The sequence below is a fragment of the Eufriesea mexicana genome, unplaced genomic scaffold (assembly GCF_001483705.2).
Source record: "Eufriesea mexicana isolate 0111107269 unplaced genomic scaffold, ASM148370v2 scaffold294, whole genome shotgun sequence".
In the NCBI taxonomy this organism is placed as follows: domain Eukaryota; kingdom Metazoa; phylum Arthropoda; class Insecta; order Hymenoptera; family Apidae; genus Eufriesea; species Eufriesea mexicana.
The window spans coordinates 757,251-777,743 of NW_016908489.1; the positions used below are offsets into that span (position 1 = coordinate 757,251).

Sequence of the window (20,493 nt, forward strand, 5' to 3'; positions counted from 1 at the left end):
TTCGAGTGGACGAAAGTCCTCGTTCGCGCCAGAGAATCGCCACGGAAGATATCGGCTTCGAGGACCCTCCAGGCCGGCAATGTTGCACGCGCGAGCAGATAAATTGCCGCCCCCCGTCTCGAGTTTTTACAGCTCCGTGCTTTCTGGCCACGCTGACGCGTGCATTCGCGCGCGCGGCACAAAAGAAACTCTCCGCTTTTTCCTGGCCTCGCCACTCACCCTTCGCTCCGGGTATTTGACCGCTCGAGGATTTCTCGCGCGAAACTTGAGCACGAAGCCTCGGCTCCGCGTCTTCCGCGATACGTCGCGAGCTTATCGATGAACGGCTAACCGGTCGAGCAGCGATTGCCTCGGATTCGGCGGTCGGTGGAGCAACCGAGCTGCTCTCGGTGCATAATTTAATCGATCCCGCGAAGGTGGCGGAGAACAACGGCGGCTGGCGTAAGTCGGCTCTTTCCCCCGGCTAAACGACGCGGAACGCGCGTTATTGTATCGAGTTACACCTCGGCGGTAGTAAAGCGTGCCATTGCGACTGCAACGGCAATTGTTAAAACATAGTGCGGCGGAGAGAGCACTCGGGCCAGGGGAGCAGGGCCGTAGCATTCGAGCCGTAGTAAAAGTTTGTGGTAAATGTTATTGCAGTCTAGCTAGCGCGGTTCGCCCTTTCGAGTAACTCTAGGCTTATAAACATTACCGCAATCTGTTACCGCAATCGAGCAGCCAACCAACGGGGGAGCGGAAGTCACGGCCGCGTCGTCGGAACGCCCTCGAGAGCGGCATTGGTGCGAATAAAAACGCGCGGGATGACCGTTCGCCGTGGCACGTTCCCGCGATCGTGTCCGCTCGGTGTCTTTGCGACTTTGGCGACGAGCCTCGCACGGGTAGTCGTTCCGCGAATCGATCCTTTGTCCCAGCGTTGCACGCGTCGCTTGTTTTGGGAAAATGCGGAGAAATTCCGCGAGAATCGGGACAGCGTTCCATCGTTGCGGGATTTACTGGCCGCTCGAGTGTACGCGCGTGTACGCCAAAACGGGCAGCTGACCCGTGCCATCGGGTAGTTCAGAGCTATATGAAACCCTGACGTAGCTGGCAGGGTTGTAATTGTCGCCCTTTGTCCGTCATACGAGCTAGCAGCCCCACGGTGGCGGTGAACCGCAAGCTTTCCCGGCCTCGCTGCAACCGCCGGACTGCGCAGGCATTATCGCATCGGGTGCTTAATCCTTGCTTTATCACCTACGTCTCCACTGGCCCACTTCTGCAACGCCTCTTTGCGCCCATCTTTACCCCCGGAATATCCGTTTCGTCGTCTGCCTCCTCGTTCGTCCGATCGCGAGGCAGCGTCTGCTGTACCCACGCGGACTCTCGATCCGCTCGATTTCGTTCCCGCGATATTACCCGGCATGGAAATTCTCGTTCGAACGACGCCGATTCCCTCGAATCGAGCCGGGATCGCGGTCGAAATTGCGCGAGCTGTAACCTGAGTTACGCGGTCGAGCACCGCGTTTTTCCCGTCCGACTGTATCCGCGGCGGCTGCACTTTTCTCGGCCGGCATAAATACGCCGGCGAAAAGCGTTTGCCAAATGTTGCAGGTATTATGAAAACCCATAAACTAACGTTCCGCGCCGCGGCCCTTCCGCTCGAGGTCTAGCCGGCTGCCGATCGATAAGCTCCGATGCGAACTCTTTCAGACGTTTATGCACATCGTGGCCGCATCTTTACACGATGCTACGTCGACCGTAATGACCGCGCCGTCCGTGAACCGATACTCCCTCTCTCCCGTGGAGAATCGATTATCCTTCCGTTCCAGACGTCCTGACCGAGTTTTCCTATTTCTCTCCGTGCCGCACGCGCGAGTATCGCGAAATTGTCCCCGACGCGGCGCGAGAATCGCGCGTGGCCGCCCTTTCCGCTCGCGCGATGTTTAACCGGCTCGTCGCGACTCGAGGCAGATCAAAGGATTTCCCGTAACCTTTTATACTCCCTTTGGCGGCGGCATTGGACCAGAAATAGAGAAAAACGAGAGAAAAACGAGAGAAAAAAGGGAAGAAAAATGATTTTCACGACGACAATGGGGTTATCGAAATGTCGCAGGCAACCAGGCAGTGTATCGCGAAGTCGCGACCCGCTGCGCGTATAACGCGCGCCGCTATTTTTTCGCGGATTCAATGGTGATTCCGCGGCGGTTGCACGCACCGTCGGAGTTATGACGACAACGAGGAAAAACTGAAACGCGCGGCGATGTATCGGCAGGTGTTCGCCGATCGATCGATCGCCGGAAATCCAGCCGGTGGTCGAACAAAAACGCGTCTCCCGTTCGCTTTGTTCCCCGAGCGTTCCTCTGGCCGTTTTTGTATCGATCATCGACGCTCGAATAACGAAGCCGTGCTGTTTTTAAGGGCGCTAGAATACCGCGTTTCTCGAGTATTTTTATTAATGAGACGAACGCGGCGAGCGACGCGTACACGCGTCTCGAATCCATTCTCATCGCGCGGAAACGAAATATACGCGTAGCGACCATCATTCTCATCCTCGCCGCTAGATGGATTCCAACTTCGAGGAGGTTCGAGGACTTTCTCGCAAATCCTCGACGAATCCTCGACTTCCCTTAAACAGAGGTTCCTACGTTATCTAAGTATCGCCCTCCGTCTAAGGCAGGGCCTGTTAGAAAAGCTTCACGCACGTCCCCCTTCCTTTTTCCTTTCGTTCTTCGATAGAAGACTACTAGCCTATCGTAGTACCACGATCAAGGGGTTACCAACCACGAAGATACCACGAAGATATCGTGTAGAACTCCAAGGGGGGACGAGCGTCCACACACGAGCGGAATCTCGGACGATGAAAGCGCGCGTGAGTGCGACAAGCGGGACAAGAGAGGTGGCTGTTCTGTAAGGAAAGATGCGTGGATACTCACTGGTTTCCGGAATTCTCGTATCGTGAGCGACTAGAAGCTGGGCCGCGAGTGAGGCCCGATGACCGGAAGTACTCTCGGCTACGCACTCGTATCTGCCGCTGTCCTCGGGCTTCGCGGAGGATATCACCACTTTCGATCTCCGCCTGCGAACAGATAACGTGATCTTCATTAGACTTTCGGGAGCGCCTGTGTGTGCCTATATAAAAGCAAAGTTTACACTATCGAGACGGGATTTGCGATAATCGTTTGCTCTCGTGATATTCAATGGAAACGCGGCCAGATAGCGGATTAGTTCGTTTATTATCTTTCGGCGGAGTACACGAATCTCGAGGCGGGCCTGGCTCGCGTAGCCTCCCTCGAGTCCCAGGAGAAGATTCCGCAAAGTTCGGGCAAACAGGAAGTTTTGCCTGCGCTCCCGAGGATCCGAATACCCTCGCCTGCGAGCTTCCGCGAGGTTTAGAGCGGTCTGAAATTTCTGGACTTCTCTATCCGGGAAAACTCGTTTTTCCGTATGAAGAAGCCGAAACTTCTACCGAGGAGCTCTCGAACTTGCCCTCGAGACGCCGGCAAATTTAATAACTTTTCGAACGCTGCGGATTACTGCCGCCGGAATTCCCCCGTAACGCAAATATATCGATAACGATCGACGCGGGCCGCGATTTCGCCCTTATTTTACCCCGGATGTTGCCCAATTCGCCCGATCAAACGTATCCGAGTCGCTCTTCGCGCCAACTTTCCGCACACCGTGCTGCTCCCTCGTGAACGAGCATCAAATGGCAGACCTGGATCCGACTTTCTCCATAAGCTCCACTCCTCGTCGTCCTTTTCGTCCTATTCGCCGACCAGCCGACGAATCAACGAACGGAAGAGAGTGCCAGCTATCGATCGAATGATGGCACGCAGCTGCCTCGATCGGCACAGCCGAGTCGCTGGCAATCGGCAGAGTCCGTCCAAGTCGGTTAAGGGTTGCTCGTCGGATGTGGGAAGCCGGAAGGAGGCAAGGTCGAACGGTCGGGGAGCAACGCGAAGCTTGGCACTTGCGATCGCGAGGCCCAGCGCGAGGTCACCCTGAGACGGCTGCTTAAATTGGACGCGATTCAACCGGCGCCGGGATGGCCCTCTGTCTCGACCCTTCCACTTGTCGCAGCAGTTTCCCGATGGCCTTGTATCACGTCGCAATCCAGCGAGTCCACGTCCGAGGGTTAACGGACCGAGGAGAAGAGAAGCTTGATCGTAAATCCACGGTCGGCTGGAATCCGCAACCGGATACAATTTCAAGGGTGGATCTTGGACTTTGGCCGACGCTGTCGCTGCTTTCTTCCCCGCTCCGACGTCGGGCTAAAGGCGTCTGGCAATTTTCACCCCGGCAAGCCTCGGCCACCCTCGCTGGACCTCGACGAAATATCGGCTCGAAATACGGAAGGATATCCCGTAAGCTTTTCGGCGGTTAATCGACGCGAACGCCGCACAAGCTCGCGCCGTAATCCGTCGTCGATCGAAAGCCGCGACGTGGCTTAGAGGAGCTGTCATTTCGAATTGCTTTTCAAGCTTGGCTGGCGCAATTTTGAAACCGAGATAGGATAAAACGGATAGCGCCACTTGCGACTAATTCCGGCATTTCAGCTGCAGCGATGATTAACGAAACGCGCACGCGAATTCGCGCAAATCGAACGCAATTTCCGTGCCCGTTGCGCCGCCAACACTCGCGGAATAATCCCTTAATCGCGGCGGTGGGATCGACGTTTCCTTCGTCGCGTCTCCTAAATTTCTACCCTCTCGTGCTACGATCGATCGGTCGATCCGCTTTTCGCGGAGAGAGAAACGAACTTGCTTTCCGGCGAGATTTCAGCGAGATTTCAGCGAGATTTCGCGGAGCGGGAAGTTTTAATTCGCCGGCTCGTTTGGGCGGATCGAAGCGCGACGAGAGAATCGAGAGATCGCCGAAACGGATCGGGGGTCGGGGTAATTGCCATCTCAGGTGGAAGCTAAAACAGGCCGAGAGGGGAGTTAAAGGTAATGAAAGCGAAGAGCAGTGCGGCGCGAACACAATTTGCGCGGCCCCTGGATTAACTTCAACTTTTTCCCTTTATGCTCCACCTTTATGCGCCTTTTATGCGATACCGTACTTTCACGGGCCTCTCCGGCCACCCCTACGCGTGTTTACATAAATGTATGCACGCTGCGCGGCCGATGCCCGCGGATGAATGCGAGATCACCGATGTTTTGCATTCAGCAGCTCGAATTTGCTGTGCGTGATTCTCGTTTTCCATCCCGCGATACATCTTATCGTCATTTCGATGTATCGACCGACTAGCCGCGAATTCGATCGGACGAGAACGTTGTTCGCTCGAGCGAGAGGGAGCAGAGATCGATCGGATAGGAGATTTTTCACCGGCGTCCAGGTGCCGGGCGTCCTTTGGACCGGCGAAAGTCGCGGGACGGAGCGAAAATATTTGCACGAGTGGAACGAGAGCCAAGGGCCACGACTCGTCGTCGTCGTCGTCGTCGTCGTCGTCGTCTGTTCATCCCCTTTAAGCGATTTCACATGCGCGCGTTCACGAGATACGGAGATACACCGAGAACGAGAGAAACGGCGGGCGAGGAGCGGAGCGTAGGGGCAGGAGAGGGGCAGGACGAGGAAGAGAAGCGAGAGAGAGAGAGAGAGAGTCTGGAGCGACGGACACGGGAAAGGAGAAAAAAAGAGAGGCGAGGCTGGAGGGGTGCGAGAGGCGGTGGAACCGCGATGGATCCAGCAGGGAAGGGTTTCTAATTTGGTGCCGCGGCAAAAATCGACACTCCGTCTAGACTACCGCCACTCTCCGGTTAGTAGGCGCGTATATATGCCACCGCGAGCGAGCGAGAAGAAGCGTTTCCAGGAGTATTCGCGCGCCGCGACGGAGAACGGGATGGAAGCTGGGAGGAGGGAAGAGGGTCGGAGGAAGGGGAAGAAGGAGAGCTGGAGGCACGGCCAGATGGAGAGAGATAAACCGAGATTTCTATTTATGTATTCCACCTCGTTCATGACTCGGTCCGTCTTTCGCGCTCTCCTTTCATCTCGTTACGTTTTTGCGGCCGGTTAGCCTGCCGATCCTCCTCCCTCGGCCGCGCCGCCATCACCACCCCTCCGCGAACCCCTTTCGCGCGCTCCAAAGAGAATCGATCCACGAGGATTTTCTAACGACCGGCCCAGGCGAATCGCCGGCGTATGCCGTCTCTGTGCGTCGCGGCGCGCCGTTTCCCGAGCCCAAGGCCGCCGCCGATGCAAGCTGCAAATTCCCTCGCCAACTTTCCCCGCGGAGATAAGCTTCCGCCAACTCCTGCGCGTTCCGATGCGTGCCGTGCCGAAGCTTCTCGTAATTACCCTCCGAGGCGGCGTGATTTTTCCGCGACAGGGGCAAAGTCGTTGGTTCGGTGGTAACGCGTAGATCGGGAAAACTTCGACGTCGCGGCGAACGCGGAAATTAGGGGACGCGGAGGAACTTCCGGCAGCGCGACTCCGTCGATCGGTTCTCCGGTTGGAGCAACTCGCAGAAGCACGGCAGGCATTCGATTACGGGCAACTTGGATATTCCACGCGGAGCCGTGCCACTGGTGGCAAGATTAGGCGGTAACTCGGCGGCTTAGCAGGCCTGACCGCCTTAAGAATGGATTTTACGATGATCCTAAGTGAATGGAGGCACTCGTCTTTCCCCGCGAGATAAGTAGCAACGCGCCAAGAATGCCCGTAACTTCCCCTTAACGTTTCAATAACGCGTCTCATCCTGACTTACAATCGCTGTATCGCTACGGCGGCGAATAACGCTGCTCCCGTAGCTGCTTGGCCAAGGTATCCCGCACGCGCTTTCTCCCCCTCGTATTTTCCCGTCGATCGCGTAACGAGCGGACCGAATTCGCGTCGGTTCGGTCCATAAATCTTGCCGACGGCAATAACGCTCGCCGGAATGATCGCTGGACGATCTGACAGGCTTGGAACGGAGCTCGTCGCGATCGCCGATTATTTGCGAGTGCGTTAATTCGACGTTGATCCCCGAGATCGACTGGACTCGTTTATACCCGATCCAGCGGGCGCGCCAGGTGCCGCTACGCCCGCTTACCTCCGCGCGGAATTCACGGCTAACTACCCAGCTTGTTCCACCAGCCACGATAAAACCGAAGCCGGACGTGGCTCGTTCCGCGCGACGTTACGAGCGTCTCTAGCGCGATTATTGCCAGACTCTCGCACGGAAATTCATTTCCGCGACACGTCCCACGGTGCACCTTTCGTTTATTAACGTTCCGCCAGATTTAGACCGTCGCGTTAGGCGCCGCGTCCCCGCTGACCGCGTTATCAACGCTCGTTCGGCCAACCTATTCCGAGCCGTGTTTAATACGAATTCCGCCTTCGCCCGTTTTTCCGCCCTTATTTCGGCCACCCTGCCGCTCGCCGCCATCGCGTCGCGGATAACGCTCGCGCCTCGTTATTTCCCACGCTCCTCCGCTCGCCTCTCTCGTACAATTCCCTCGGATTATCGCGTACCACGCGGAAAACACGCGGCGCGCGTTTCGTTTAATCGTTCCGAGGCGGAGAAATCGACGGGACCAAAGGCGCTGTAAAGCCAATTAACCGGTGCAGGATACTCCCTCGGAGACAAAGTGACTTTCTATTCCGGATTATATCCAGAGTAATCTCTGCCAGGCGTCTCGTCCGCGTCGTCTCGCCGAGACGTCGCCGCCATGCGGGTATTACGCTTAATTTGCCTGCTCTGTCCTCCGCCCTCTCTCCCTCGTCCCGTCCTTTTTTGCACCCCGTCACCCTCGCCCAAGGGGGGGGGGGCGCCTGAGCGCGACGTCGCAACGGGGACGAGGGCCGGGTGGAAAAAGAGGCGGAGAGAATTTGTCAGGAAATCCCGCTCACCTGAGCATTCTCGCGAATAAGAATGGCGCGCGCCCTGGGATTTCACGGTCCCAGCTTTTTCCTCGTCACGGGGCTGTTCCGCTCGTTTGAAAGGTAATCGCGAGAGACACGCGGATCCCCGTTCCGGGCAGGCATCGCGAGACTCGGCGTCGCGACGACTCCTCGCGCCGGAATCCGTGCGTTCGGCTGCTCGAACGCGGCGATCCGATTGACCAACGGGGTAGAATGGATTCCTAATGGCGAACGCCGGGGCGACCGGCCAGAGCCCGGAGGACTATCAGTCTTGTAATGGAAACGGCATGTCGTGCACGAGCACGGTGGCAGGGGTGAAAAAGAGATACGCGCGGAAAGGGAGCAAGAGGGAAGCGCGCTTTCTTCGCCCCCTCCCCTCTTGGCCCTTGTGTTTTTCTTCCATCCCGTGCAAGCGGTTAATGGTTTTCTTTTGGCCGGCTGGCTCGCTGCGTTAGTGCTTCTGCCGGTTGAACGGCACACGGCCTGCTCTCTTTCCGTCTTTCATCGCCGTTTTTCTTTCCTCGTCCAACGCCGCGTCACCCCGTCCCAGTCACCGTTCTTCCACGAAATTCTTCCGGGCACGATTGTATCGAGAGGCGACTGCAAGCGCCGCGTTCCCTATCGCGGACATCGACGCGAACCGCCTTTCGAGGACGTCCGATAAGGCTTTCCTTTCTATTATCCGCTCCTTTTTCCGCTCTTTTCTCTCCTCGCTCCGCGAGTCTCGCCGTTCCGCTCCGACGGTCTTCGCGAGCTGTCGGTACGAGTAGCCAAAAGATTGCTCGGCGGAAAGAGGGAGCCGTGGGCCGGAGACCGGCGAAGCATCTCGACGGAGGAAAGAGCGTAGAAACGCGGCGCAGAAATCTGGCGAGACAGGGTGAGCGAATAGCGAGGGGGGAGAGAGGGAGCGAGACGACGCGATCGGTGGAACGCGCGCGCGTCTGACTTATGGTCGACGCGAATTCCTTTCGACCCGGTGACGTAGCCGGATGACGTAGCCCCGGTGACGACGATCATGGTCGCACGAACGAAGCAATTTCGGTAGATTTTCGTGGGCGACGCACGGTATCGAATTACGTCCGTGTGTCGTCTGGAAGTTACCGGCGGCTGATTTAACGAATCAGTTACGTTAGCGAGATACGAATAACGATGGCCAGACAACGCGACGCTTCTCGGTAGTCCCCGACGAGACTCCGAGCGTACCGTCTAATTTTAGTCGGGACAGCTCAGTGCCGTAGTGCTCGGTTCGCAGCCGAGCGAGTTTTCGCGCTTCGGTCATCCCGCTGTTTCTTCCTGATGTCGCTCCGCCATCCCGATAACCCTCTCGCGAATTTCCCTGCAATTGCAACTCGCCAACACGGGGGTGGTGGTTCGATCTCGTCGTAACTGGGGGGCGTTGCGGACCAGCTGCGGCTGCTCGCGAGAAGTAACTCGAGCCGACTCGATTCTCGCGTTCAACCTCCTATCGTTAGTTGTAATTTTAATCCAACGGGGAACATTAACGCGAAACGAGCGGCGCGCGTTAACGATGCCGTAATTCCGGCGAGTTTCAGTGATCAGCGAACATCTAGGAGGGACCGGAAGGCCGGGCTGAATCCTCGAACAGAAGGAAAACTCCGACGGCCGCCGAGTCCCGGCGGACTCTGTTCCTGAGAAATAGTCCGGATCCGGTCTCGCCGGGATTTCAACTCTCGTCGTGGCAGCTCGTTAAGCCGTACGGATTTTCCCGAGCATATCACGCGGAATTCCGACCGCCGCGGGAGACGAAATTTCCACGAGTTCCGACCGCGTGCTACGCCGGTCGCGATAAAACGTCTCCGATGATCGACGCTGCGAGCCGCGTCGTTTCCACTCGCTCGCAGGTATCTATCGTTGTTGCAAACTTTTCGCATCGCCGCCGGAATTGTGGCACCGCGAATTTTACCCGCAGCTGCCGCGAGCGCGTAAATACCGGCGTTAATATTATAAATTCACCCCCGAGCAACTTTTCCCGATAAACTCCCCGTGAATGCGGTCTTTCGAGGATCCTTCTCGCGAGCCCTGCGCGGCGAAGACGAACGCCTCTTTCGGACAGCGCGGAGCAGCGTCGCGGAAAACAGCTGGGATTTATGGCGTCGCGAGCGTAGCGCGAGCTGAACGAAATATCGGAGACTCGTACAGCTTCCGCGTAAGCGCAGGTAGTCAAAGGCGGTGCCGTTCGCACGCTCGCTCGGTTATAAATACCGTGACCCATCAATGCCACTGCTGCCACCATTCAGACTCGCGACACGAACGGAACAAGCGGGGAAAACCGAGCGAGGAAGAACGGGCGAGGAGCGAGACGGCGAGTAGAATGGCACGGTGCTTGGACTTTGTAAAAACGACTGTTGCTTCCCGCGTGCCAGCTTTTCACCCTTTCTCCCCTTACCTTCCGCCACCGACCACCACGCTCCCATCATCCGGTTCTTCGTCCGACCGCGGAACGCCCACCAGACGCGTTTCCATCGTGCGATCGCGACGTCGGAGTTCCACGACGATCTGGACATCGAAAATAATATCCCCCCGACGACGCGATAAATTACCAGAGCGAGACGAATAGAGCGTGTCGTTTATGTAAAACAGTTTAGTCCGGTGTCGCTGTCGCTGATTTATCCGGCGCGTTAAACAACCGTAGAAATAAAGCGTCGCCGTAAAGACGTGGCTCGTTTTATTTTAATCTCATCCCCTGGCCGGGCTCCCGGCACTCGCTTCCCTCGCCACTCGATATCTCCGTTTCTTTCCACGATACCGTACCCATCGGCCTCAGGTCGCTCGCTTTAATTTCCAATTCCCTTTCCCGCCGCTTCCATCGCGCGATCGCTCGTCTCCCGCACGGCTCCAGCCGTAACCCGCTTGCCGCTTTCAGGCCAAACGTCTCGCGAAAGTAACGCTTTCCGCGGCCCACCCCATTACCGTTTCACCCTCCGCATGCATTTTTCACCCATCTTTTCACTCCGTATCCGCGTTGTCGCCGTCTCTCGTCCCACCTCGGTCAAAGGGTCTCCGGATCGCGCTACCGCAACGCGTGACCTTTCCCGTCCGGAAAATAAACCGCGACGCTCCTCGAAGCTCCTCGACGCTCCTCGACCGAAATTATTTTCGCTCCGTCTCGGCTCCGTGTTCGCAAGCGAACGAGGGAAAGCTCCTTTCTATTTCCGCGCGGCGAATTCTCCGCGCGAGAGTTCCGCGCGATCGCATCGAACGACGTCGGGGCGCAGAGGCCGGGTCGTGCCCGGTATCGACTGGAAAAAGGTCAAACGATTTCGGTCGGCGACGGTAGAGATATCGGAACAAAGGTCTTGGCTCGAAAGTCCGACGGCTGGCCGTTTGGGGCGTTCGCGAAGAAAAGAAGCCGAAGAATCCGGTATAGAACTTAGCGAGGATGAAGTGGCCCACGGTGAAGTCCTCTGGAGAGCTTTCGAGCGCTCGCTCGTATCCGCCTGCCCGCGCCCCTAATCTCGCCTAACCATCGAGCCGCTCGCAGGCCCTCTCTCTCTCTCTCTCTCTCTCTCTCTCTCTCTCTTCCTTTTTCCCTCTCCGAGTGTGTCTATATATCGCGTGTTACACACCCGCATCTTTGCCACCTTTCTTCTTCCACCCTGCTCCGTTTCCTTCTCTCCTCTTTCTAGACCACCTTCGACTTCCGCCTCGTCCAGCTTCCCACTTCGCAAAGTTACTCCCAGCGACCACTTCCGCTTTCTTTACCTCCGCGCTCCGGGATCGTTTCAGGAGGATGGTTTCACTCGGATCCACTGCCCCCTTTCATCGCGAAATTTAGTTTCGCGACCTTTCGTCCCGCTTTTCTCTTTCCTTCTAACCACCACCACCACCATCACCACCATCACCACGATTGCTCTTTGTTCCCGCGTCCCTCCCTTCTTTTTCTCCCTCTTCCGCCCCGTCTCGCGCGCGGCGTCCTCTCGACAGAGCGGAGTGCGTATCGTAAGCGACCCGGCGAGATTAATTCGATCGAAATTTCCCGGTGCTCGATCCGGGGAAAGACGAGGAGATATCTCGTCGCGGAGCGGTTTTCGGACCCGGGTTCCGACTTCAAAGTCGCCGTATCGCCCTCGAATCCCGTCGAGACAAAAGCAGCTACCGTGCCCTCGCTCATCCGGCCCGATCTTTCGTCGATGGATCCTCTCGCAGGGTTTCCTTCTCCAACGGCCAGAGTGGCCTCTCGGCCTCGATAATTTTAGAATTTCCCACCGCCCTGCGCGAGGGTGGAAAACGCCGCTTCACCCCTGCCGCATTCTTTCATCCGTTATTTAACGCCTCGGAAACGCTCCGCCCTCCCCGCCCGCACCCCCGGCGAGTTATCGAAAGGAACGCCTACCTTTTTCACGGCATCTTTTAATAGTTTTGGAAAGTTCGGAAAGGGGAGGTTTCCTTCGAGTTCATCCGCGATTCGTCAGGATATTTCTGGAGGATCGATGGTTCTAGGGGCAAGGGAGGCAGAGAAGGAGAGAGGATACGCGAGGTTCGAACGGACCGATTTAAATCTAAGCAGAGTAGTCTTGGCAAGCGCGCCGAATCGCGTCTCTCTCGCTCCTCTCTCTCTCTCTCTCTCTCTCCGCGGATGAGAATTTCTTCTCGTCGTCCGACATGCTCGGCTGTGAGTCATCAACGGAGAGGACGGAGATGCTGGACCTTGCCGCTGAATCTAAATAAATACGGACACGCGCGCGAAAAACGAGGCAGAGGGAGGATCGGGGGTTGAGTCTGGGCACGGGGTGCGGCCGGCTAGCGAGACATCGCTTAGAAATGCGTGAGTAAGAACCTTAGGCCGCGGTAAATTTATATCCTCGCGGCTTTCGCGTCTCTGCCTTTGACACTGCCACTGCGCGGCCTTCTTTCCTCGGAAAATCCGCGCGATATCGGCCGATTTCCACGGGCGGATCGCGTCGGTGCGTCGCCGATCGTGGATCGTGTCCCTGCGGGAAGATCGTTAAATTATGAACTAACGCGTTACAGCTGGGTCGGTAATTCGATTCGCCGGTCTCGCGTCTGGCTCGATTTTCTCGAGCGTGCTAGGCCCGGCCCTCTCTCTCTCTCTCTCTCTCTATCTCTCTCTCTCGGCTCCGGCCGGCGGGATCGATTTTTGCGAAGCTCGGCGGGCGAATCGAACGCGGCGAAAACGGCGACTTCCGACGAGCGGAATGCAATTCTTGCAGCGCGTAAACGCGTTCCCGAATTGCCGGTCGACAAAGTCACGCGGGGCGTCGCGCGTAGAAAAAGGAAACGCGCGATAAACGATATTATCGATTCTCGATGACGAACGGGAAACGGTCCCGTGGAACCAATTAACCGGGCAAAACGGTAAAGCGCGGGTCACCGGGAGGGGAGGAGGAGGAGGAGGGGGATCGTAATTAACGATTAATTTGCCGGGCCACGGTCCCCTGCCCGCTCCCCGCGCACCCCCGCGGCTGCCGTGTAACGAAAGGACGCGAAACAAAGCGAGAACGACGGAGCAAAAATGGCGGTTCGTAGTTGGCCTATCGTTCGTGGTATAACCATCGCACGGCCGCGAAGGGGAGCGCGTCGGGCGTTTCGAGAAGCTTCGCGCCTCCACTTTGCCCACGAACGCCCATCAGTTTTAATTAATTATTAATTCGCCGTGCACAAAGGCGCACCGACCTCCAGTTCGACCTCCCGTGACTATCTAAACGCGGCCCGGGACGCTCCCTCTTTCCGCTCGGCGAGCAAGCTCCGTGTTCCTCCGCGCGCCGAAATTTCGTGCAGGTTCCATTACGCTCGCCGCCCGGGGTCTTTAAAGGAAGCAACCCGTGCGAGCGGAACGGCACGAATATTCTTAATTAATCGTTACTAATTGCCGCGAGCGGATTGTATATTCCCGGTAGTAACGGCGGGGAGAAAGCGTTCCGACCTCTCTCGTTGCTTTTGTTTCCAGCTCGTTACTTCCCCCGTGAACTGCTAATACCGTTGAGAGGACGATTGGCTGGTTTTCAGGGCGTAATTTCGAAGTCTCTTCGCGAATGGAAGATTCGATTCAGCCGGTGGAGCAGCTGCAAGAAAAACCGTAAGGCTCTGTTTTAGGGGCAGAAAACGGGCAAAGTTTCCAGACGTCCTTTCATAAATATTCCAAGGATGCGAAGGGTTAATTGCACCGGAACGAAGCTAGGTTTCGCCCTCGTTTCCTGGGGATTAGTCGAGCCTCGAGCGAAGGGCGCGCCTCGCGCGTTTCCGGCACGCTCCGGCGATCGGTCAGTCGATACATTTTCCCCTCCGAGGAATCTATAAATATTTGAATCGAGCCGAAGGGTACCGCGGTAAGCTGGCCCCGTACCGTTGCGAATCGACCGTGGAAAATCGCCAGTTGATTTCGCCCTGCCACCCTCTGCCCCAACCCTTCCTTCCTTCGGCTTTTACCCTCGTCGCGTTCGCCGCGGTCCAACCTCGTTTTCCACCTGGACGATTCCGGCAGGGTAAACTGGCCGATATGCCACTGTCATTGGACAACGTCCAACCGGCGTTGCGATTGCAACAACGAACGAACCGGAGGAGGGTGAAGAAGGGCGAAGAAGGGCGAAGAAGGGCGAAGAGAGCACGCGATGGCCGACGCCGCGGATGCTGCATCGTCGGGAACAGAGGAGGAACACCTTGCGCATCTCTCAGGTATCGGCCTCTTCTTCCAACGTCTCCGCTCCGAGCCATCTTTTCTTCCTTTCTTTTTTTTCTTTCTTTTCCCCTGCCCCGAAGGAGGAGCGCGCGGCGACTTAATCGTGTTTGGCCGTGGTCCAGGACACGAGCAAAGTTACCGGAAGCTTGTCGGTCGGTCACAGTTATCCCCCGAAAGTACGTTTGTTTCATCCGGTAGCGGAGATGCAGCGGGTACACGCGCGAGCGGCCCGCTCGTTTAGTCGTTAATTTCGTTCCTCCTGGCAGCAACGTCGGTGGGGGCGGTTCGTTCTTTTTCCTTTGCCAGTTTGCTCGATTCAGTGGCCGCGATACTTTTTTCCCCCTTTTTCTCCTACCCGGCCACGATTCCCCGCCCTCCCACACGCGCGATTGTTCCGCGCTTTTTCAGCCGCAGTAATCCCCTGGCAGTGACCGGGCAGACGCTCGCCAAAAGAGCCGCCCTTAAAGTGCCTCCCTTGGGAGAAGAATTTTTTTAACCAATGGCACCGCGCACCCCGTCGGCTTACGGGCTATTTCGACCTCGATCGAGGAAACTTCCGCCCCGGTGTTCGCTTCCGGAAAATTCCTTAAATCGACCCTTTCACCGACCGTCCCCGTTGTCCAACTTCCGCGCGGACCAACTCGTCGTCGTCGTCGTCGTCGTGGGTCGCCGTGGAGAAATATCGCGGGACGAGGAACGCGGAGAGGACGAGTGAATCTCGCGATCGATGGATCGTTCGCGATGCCGAACGGTTCGAAGCATCTGCTGGAGAATTGGCGCAAGTTTCGCGGATCAGCGGGAACTTCTCCACGACCGAATGTCCGTTAACAATGTAACGAGTTTCCGCGAGTAGCTAGGCGCGCAGGACGACGAGCGGAGGAGGAGCCACGAATTTATACGCGCAAATAATCCGAAATAACGCGGCAAGTCCGTTTCTCCCGTTAATACTTAACGACGGAGACGTATTAATCTCCGGCAGTCTCGTGCTTTCCCAATTCATTACGGATTTCGCTTCGCTTCGCAGCCGCTCTTTCACCGTTTACTTAATAACTACCGACGATCTCGCTGGCTATGCCTGGCGCGTACCTCACGCAGCTAATGCCTCTGCGTCAGGAACGCCTCGAGCGTCCTCCGATTCCGCTCGATTCCGCTCCGATCGAAGATAAAACTCTGGGAAAAATTCTTCTCTCGTTACTCTTGCGTGCACACTGCGCGCTCGCACTTGGCGATCAGGCAGCGAGTTTCGAGGCTGCCTTTGGCCAACCTCGAGCGAGTGCAACGTATAATCGGTGACGAGGTATAAACGGTGCTCTAAAGCGACTGCTCGAATTCGCGGATCAAAGGGGTAGGCGAGGAACGTCGGTAACGGATACTTGGCCATCTCCGCGCGGCGTTTGAGCAACTTTTTCCGAGAACGGAAAGGGTTTCACCGGCAGACGAGCGGAAAATTTCGAGCGCGTGCAGAGCCGCGCAGACACGGAGGAACGAGATTCGCGAAATAATAGGCAGCGCGAGTCCGCCGTTTGTTCGTCGCGCTCGTGCTACCTTCCGCGAGTATTTTTACTGCACTCGTATTCCGGGCTCGTTTAAAAGTTACCTGTCACTTGTCGCGGGGAGAAGCTCGCGAGTGGCAGAGCAGCGGGGCGCGGGGCCGAGTGCTTGCGCCGCTTTATTTCGCGCATACGCGCAAAATTGCCAGAATACGCACTTTACGTCCTTTGTGCACTCGTGCCGGCTAAGGCGACGAGGATCCTCCTCGCGAGCAATAATCGCCCCTGTTATAAACTCGCTCTTCCTCGTTTCCACCAGCGGAAACGACGTTGCTGGATCCTACGCCGTAACGAACCACGCGAACGAGTTCATCCGCGGATGAGTGGCGCGTACATCTTTTCCGGGATGAAATGTTCCTTCTTCCACGTCGCGCTACTCGCAGGAACAGCTTCCGAACGGATCGCGTTACCCAGCGTACGAGGATTGTTAGTAACGCGGAGGATTTGCACTGGCAGAGGAGAAAGACCATTTGACTCTAAGATATATTTACTACCGGCTAAAGGGAAATTAAAGACGATGTACTATCGTAATGGAGGAAGAGGAGAAGGATGAAAAAGTAAATCTAAGACACGTCCTTTCCGATACTCTCTGCCTAGTCTCTAGCTTCCGCTCCTTGATCCGCTTTCATCGTCGGGCGTTCCTTGTTTAACGCGGTTGCGACATGCTTTTTGAACGGGATCTCACGCGGGAAAATTCGTATCAAAGAGCGACATGACACCAAAAGTTAAAACTTTTTATCTCGTATCCCTGGATAGTTACATTTAGAGAAACGGAGATCGGGGTGTAATTTCGAGTAACGATTTCAACCACGCCAAATAATATCTGTCGAATAAAAGAAATCCCCTACGATTGTTAACAGTCGTCGTGTCACAGGTATCTTCGTTGCGGCGGTAGTGCTAGAAGGGATGAAAGGAAAAGCGAGCCCTGTCCTGGACGGGGATACTATCGAAAAGTCTGGAAATTTTATAAATGGGAAACGTTCACGAATCTCCTTCTAGTAGCAACCAGCTCTTAAAAAAAAAAAAATTTCAAATAGCACCCAAAAAATTGCCCCGTAGACTAGAATACCGTCTTAAGGGGAGAGCCAGAGGTGGCTCGCAGAGGTAAAGCCTGTATCGCATGGTGGACAGGAACGAGGATGAACGGGTATCCGATGCGCGGGTGCATTAATTGCATCACGCTGGCGCCCGTGTGGCGTGGCGGCAATGGCGTTAACGATAAGAATACAGCGATAATACGCGCCGATGCCATTACCGCTTCGGTTGCCGCTAATATTAATAACCGTAACCGCGGATATTAACACCCGACTCGTCGATAACGCTCGCGCCACGCGCAAGAGAAACGACAAAGGGACGGACAAAGGGATCCCCGCGATTGACGATCGACGCCGAATTTTCCAGCGATTTCCATCGACCGAGCCGCTCGCTCGAAGGCTTTTTAATGGAATGCGTGGCGGAATTTTCCACGGTCCAAGGGTTCCCGTTTTAAAAGTAACCGCTGCCGTGCGGCTCAGCGAATCGCGTTGTTCGTTTGGTCACCCCCGTTTTTTCCACCCCGGCGTTCTCCATAAACGCTTTACCACCGGTAAACGGGCACAACGCGCGTTTTATTGCTCGACGTGGAAAAATGCGTGCCGGGGATTCGTTAGTTGAAGGACGAGCTTCGCGAGAGTAATCATTCGGCGGACAAAGAGGGAATAATCATTCGGACGATGGTAAAACGGAGAACGATGAACACGAGGTTCGAACACGCGAGGACACGCGCGGAGGCGAATATTCGATTATGCAATGGCGGCAAAGACCGGCGCCTGTCAACGGGCAAAACGAGAACTCGAGGAACTGGTCCTCGGATAAATTATACACGCGCGTTCGCGAAACGAGAAGCCGAGCTTTTAAACCCTGGACGCTCGCGCGATTCCCCTGTCCGAAATGAAAAGCGAGCGAAATCGCGCGCTGTAAAATTGAAACGCCGGACGGCGAACGAGAGTCGACGGGGCTCCATTTTCTTTCCGATTATTATAAAAGTTGGCGAGCGTTAACGGCCCCCGGTAGCCTGGGGTTTTTCGTTAGCGACGGAGACTTAATCGAAATTGAAAACCGGCGAGAAAACGCCGCACCCTGTTTCGAGCGGGCGCAGGGCCGAGCGAGAATCCTATTTTGCGTAAATCTGCATTCGACCTGGCCGGCTGCTGATCCCGGATAAACTCTGCGGCCCGGAAGTATATTTATCGACAGAAATGCGAGATAGTTTTGGCCGCGTATGCAAATGCCAGAGTCTACGATCCTTTTTTATCGGCGAGCGAGCGGACGACATCGGAGGCAAGTTGACGGCAGGCGGTGGGATAAACTTTATGATTGCCACGCTTTCTAGGATCCCGCCGTTGAAAAGTGTTTATAACGAAGCGCGACGCGCATAAAGATCGTCGCGTCTCCGGGATAATGGTCCCCGCGCGAACTCTAAATTGCCTGTTAAAAATCCTGTTGACTTTGCCGCTTTGTTTACCGGCGCCGCTGCTGGCGGCGGAGACAGCCACTCGCCTTCGAGTGCGCGAATTTTTGATACTTTTTCAGCCGCCCCGCGATCAAATTTATCCACTCTCGCGGGCAACGAGACACTTTGCCGCAACTTCTTAACGACACTTCTTCTTCCCGATGTATAGAAATTTCGGGCAATCCCGTTAGTCCCCCGCGTCAGCCACAGGACGCAGCATCGACCGCGTGGAGGAACCGCGAGTGGAAGAGGCGCGTGCATGGTCAGACACGGATCGAACGTGTTTCTTTCCGCGACAGACGAGTGCTTCTCGTTCGTCGCCGTGGTTACTTCCCCCCAGACGGGAGATTTCACAGGATTCTTTCGTTTCGAGTATTCCCCTCCTCGATTTACTCCGTCGGGTGGACGCGTCCTTTGGTTTTACGTCACCGTTTTCTCGTTTATCGGATCGGCGGGCGTCCCGTTTGTTTGCGCGTAAATATCGACACGGTTTGAAAGAGCGAGAGAGGCCGCAGAGAGGAGGATTAAGCGTTAAAAGCAGGAATCGTTGGGGGTATTCGAAGGGTCCTCGAGTTCGTTTACCAAGTGGAATGTAAGTGGTGGAAAGTGACAAAGGACGGGGCGTTTCGATCGGCTAGAAATTCCGTCCTTTCGCAATTAACGACGACACGAGCTTTTACGTTACGCTTTGCAGCGACAGGGCCGCCAGGGACACGTTCGGCGACGAATCGATAGGGCAAAGAACGGCGAGCCGCGGGGCGTTTCGCTCCTAGCCGGGCAACAAAAGAATAATCGATAGGTCGTGAAATTAATTAGCATTAGGCCGGAAAGTGCCGCGTCGTCGTTGGCCCATTATTCATTCGGATGTAAATGAATTCCTGCAAATTGGGACATAAAACGATCCCACCTCCTCGCGTGGCTTCGCGGTGGCGAGCTCGCTTCACCGCTTTGTTACCCGGAACAAATACACGCGAGAAAGAAGCTCGAAATTTCCGCTTCGAACGCGTCTTCGTCTCGCCCCTTCTTAAGGGAAAATCGCGACCAACGCGACGCCGGATAATTACTCGAATCCTTCGCGAGGAAAAGGTTCTCGCGCGTCTAACCCTTCACGGCGAGCACCGGCTCCGGCTGATTTATCAATTTTCATTAGCCGCGAGTTTACAAGGCGAAGGTGAATCAGCGTAACGAAGAGCGGAGAAAGGCGGAAAGAAAGAGAAAGCGAGCGAGCAAAAGATGCAAGAGGGCTCTGTTTGCAGAGTCCCCGAGAGGATCCGGTTGCCGCTCGTTAACCTATTAACATTTTATTGCTGGCAATCTTTCCTGCTCGGGTAGCACGTACAGCCAGACCGAGCTAGTACGAACGGTTCCGGCGCAACGAGCGCCGCTTGCTCGGGTTAAGACCTTCCGGGGGTGGTTCCGTTTCGGAGGTAAGAGGCACGTTCAATGGTCGTCGGGGAGATTTGTGAGTGGAAAACGGGAGAAACGCGAGCATGCACTCGTACGCCCCTCGAACCGAACGCGCCACCGTTACACCACGATTTACTCGCGGGTACCAGATCCTCGCGCGACTTGTCGCCATTTTTACGCGAGAGAAATTACACTTGCGTTGAAATTCCGGATAGTTCCGCGACCCAGCGTCTTCGCATCGCCGCGACGACGAAGAAAATCGGTGCAAATCGGACCACGAGTAACGGAACGGGATCGGGTGCCATAAACGATCGATTTGACAGCGAGCAGCGCGGATATGGAATCGCGAGGGGTCGGTGATGTTGGGCAAGAGGGGGGACGGTTCGCTAGACGAATCGTAAAACCAGCGGTCTAATCTCGTTTAGGGTTGGTCTTTACGGTCGACTTATCGCGCGGTACAACGTTACGGGATATCCTCGACACCGCGGTGGAACTTTGGTCGATTCGCAGCCGCGCGGAACGGTCCCGATCCCCGTCCGCTCTATCGGTCCGGCGTGACGCAACGGCCG

The 20,493-nt window shown here is 56.1% G+C and overlaps 1 protein-coding gene across 1 annotated transcript in view; it reads right to left on the bottom strand.

Annotated features, from left to right (window-relative positions):
- The window catches only part of LOC108556016 (U-actitoxin-Avd12b-like), a 60,005-nt gene that overhangs the window by 35,592 nt on the left and 3,920 nt on the right, over positions 1-20,493 (bottom strand). The window contains exon 2 of the mRNA XM_017911924.1: positions 2,913-3,055. The gene's annotated coding sequence lies outside the window, so the exon portion shown is untranslated. The remainder of the gene's footprint in view (positions 1-2,912; positions 3,056-20,493) is intronic.